Source organism: Dermacentor albipictus, chromosome 4, assembly GCF_038994185.2.
Source record: "Dermacentor albipictus isolate Rhodes 1998 colony chromosome 4, USDA_Dalb.pri_finalv2, whole genome shotgun sequence".
NCBI lineage: Eukaryota > Metazoa > Arthropoda > Arachnida > Ixodida > Ixodidae > Dermacentor > Dermacentor albipictus.
In genome coordinates, this window is record NC_091824.1 from 149,589,203 (window position 1) to 149,592,172 (window position 2,970).

Consider the following 2,970-nt stretch of genomic DNA (forward strand, 5'->3'; position numbering starts at 1 on the left):
GTTGTTGTTGCTCTTCATAAATGGCAAATACCCATCGCGGGGGATCGGACAAGGATTGGGCAGTTTGGAGAAAATGGATGGAAAAACTTTGGAAGGAATATATTTGGGGAAGATGAATTCTGCTCGGTGTTCAAAGCGGCACAGTCATCATGATAAAGTGAATTAAACTATAGGTAAATAATTATTATAATTACCTGTTTTAGGAAAGCATCCGATTGGTGTCAAGAGTAAATTAGTTCACCCCTGTCCAACATTCTCGTGACTGTACCCTAACGTGGAAGCGCCAAATGAAAGCAAGCCGGGGACATTCGTAATGAGGCCAAGCTTGTTTACAGGGACCTCGAGCACCCTTCTTCTTACTGAGAAAAATCGTCGGCATGCAAGGAGAAAGTGCTCAATTGTTTCCAATTCCCTGCACTGTATACACAAAGGTGATACCGCCACACCAGCCTTGAGTGTATAGAAATGTAGTGTCTGGATGCGGCAGCCTAGTCCCGTTATTGTAACTTCTAATTTGCGTGCTCGGCAAAATTTAGGGCTCCAAAGGAATAACAGGTGGTGATAGTCAAAATATGGGGCGATGCTCGATTTATGCAACTCGTTCATCATTGTTTATCTCCTAAAGCTAGCGGCAGGGATATAGGCGGTTGGGGAAATGGCAGTAACTAAAGGGCCACCCAGGGAAGCTTTTGCTAATGAGTCTGCACACTCATTCAAAGGCAAATCTTTGTAACCAGGCACCCAAATTAAACGAAGGAAATGCAAATGGGACGGAACCAATAGTTATAATGCTTGTAAAATTTTTGTCAGTACACGTTGCTAGCGATAAATATGCAAGAGTGAGTCGGTGATAATAGCTACTGATCAATGAGAGGGATACAATCTGCGCAGTGCTAAAACTACACCTAATAAGTCTGCTAGATAGAAAGCAGTTAAATCAGGAAGTGTAATCGAATAGGGTGTACCAATCTGTCCAATGAGAAAAACATTCATGCACCTCGCTCTTTATTGCTCTGTGTGGCTTCTGTCGCTATTATTTCGTTGATCTGAATGAAAGAAGTGTATATCCAGCAAGCCATTGAGAATTCGTGTAGATAAAATTTTTGCATTATTTGAGTAGATGTTATCGCAAATCATTTCTAAAGAGATGTTAGTAGAATTTACTGGAGTTATTTCATATAGTTTAACATTCAAGGACTCGAGTAGGTGCCTGCGCGAAAACCGCCGCACGTGGCGTATGAAAACGGGGTCAATGGACATTAAAAAATAAAGTAGGCTGACTAAGCACTGTCTGGTGTCTTCTAAAATATGATTCGTGCAGTCGCGGGCGCGTTTGGACTGTTAGTAATCGAACCCTAGCAATTAACGAAGGCATTCGCGCCACCAGGTCAGTACACCATTCGCTACGAATTTCGGGAGGACAAGGTACACACGGGTGGAGGTAAATATAAAGCCACCATCATCAAGCTTTCACAGCTGAACAGATGTCGCTTTCACGATTACTGCATTGCTGTTCACAATGGCACGATTTCATTGTTCTGGCGTTTACCGGTAACCGGTTTTTACAGCGAAGCTGTATTTGGCTAGTTTACAGCGGATCGATGTCTGTAGTCCCAAAATCCAAAAATAAGCAGTCTGTATCGTAAATCTTTTGTTTTACCATTCTATCCCCTCATATTCACTTTTGCGTGCTTTGCGTGGTGAGCATGCTTTGGGAGTGTATTTTTTTTTTTTTTGCAGTTGTCCCAGTGTTTTTTTCCTTTGCTTTTGCGCGCGTGAGGTTTCTGTCTGGGCGATGATTTACATGGCGCAGCTCGGGATCAGCCTCCCGACGCTGCCGTTTAAACTCGCCATCTCTGGCGCGCAGCCCGGGGTCAGCCCTACAACCGCGAGGCTCATTCACGAGCCAACTCTCGCTAACGCTTGCGGTAGACAGCTTCTTCCTCAGGAGTACACACTATTCGTGGTCTTTTCATAGTTGTAGCTGGGATGGAATGTGCGGAACCACAAATTCCAAGCCTCGTATATTGGGCGCAAGGCCCATCACTGGATATTCGCGTGCTGCAATCGCTTTGACGATTTGTTGGATTGGCATGTGGATTGACGTGGCTGCCGGCACTTCTTGTGGCGCAAGAAGAGCCAGCAGCCAAGCTCTCTTAGTATCGCGTTTCGATCGCTGGGCAGAACTCGTTGGACTCAAACCGCCAGCATAACTTTTGTTTCTTTCGCAGCAGGAAGGAATCAATCGTTGATACATTGGATGCCGATCTGGCTCGATCGCCAAAAATGCACCGTGTGACAACCGTTTAAGATTCGCATATAACATAGCGTTCTCACAGGAGGAAAGGGGTCACTCCAACCCCTTCCCCCTGTCGAGTTCTTCTTTTCCTCTCCCGCTAGGTCACGTGGCCCTTGTTTAGCTAAGTCCGACAATGACAGCCCAAGGCCCGCATAAACAGCTTCGGTGTAAAAATGTTGGCCGATCTTGAAGACAGTGCAATATTCAGCCGACCCGCGGTGGAGGTGAAGCAGGCTTCGTGTGATCCGTCAACTTGCAAAAACATGTTTAATGTCTTGGGTGCAAATACAACCCCTATTAGACATTAAGCTGATAAGCACAGATGCTGCACTTTGACCCGCGTCGGCAATGTCTACCTTCGCACCACCTTCTCTTTGTCAGCGTTCCAAGCACTTGCGTATCTCCTTTCCTTTCCTTCTGCTCTCCCATGGTGGCGGTCCCATAGAAACGTATCGCGTGTCTATTTTTTCCGGCTCCTCGGGACGGCGGTTCCATCGTCCACATGAATGTATAAGAGGATCACACTAAAAGAGTACGTACCTATGTTCAAAATTCCCTGTCACCTTTGTATCGTATTCTAAACACCTTCACTGGCCATACACCTTCACAAAGTGGAATGGCTCATGATTTTTACTAGATAATTCTTGTGATCAAGTTGTAGCTCGGCGCAA

General features: G+C 45.6%; 1 pseudogene; it reads right to left on the reverse strand.

Moving 5' to 3' along the window:
• Nucleotides 1-2,469: 2,469 nt before the first annotated feature.
• Nucleotides 2,470-2,649, reverse strand: LOC135909800 (U2 spliceosomal RNA; annotated as a pseudogene).
• Between the last annotated feature and the right edge of the window lie 321 nt (nt 2,650-2,970).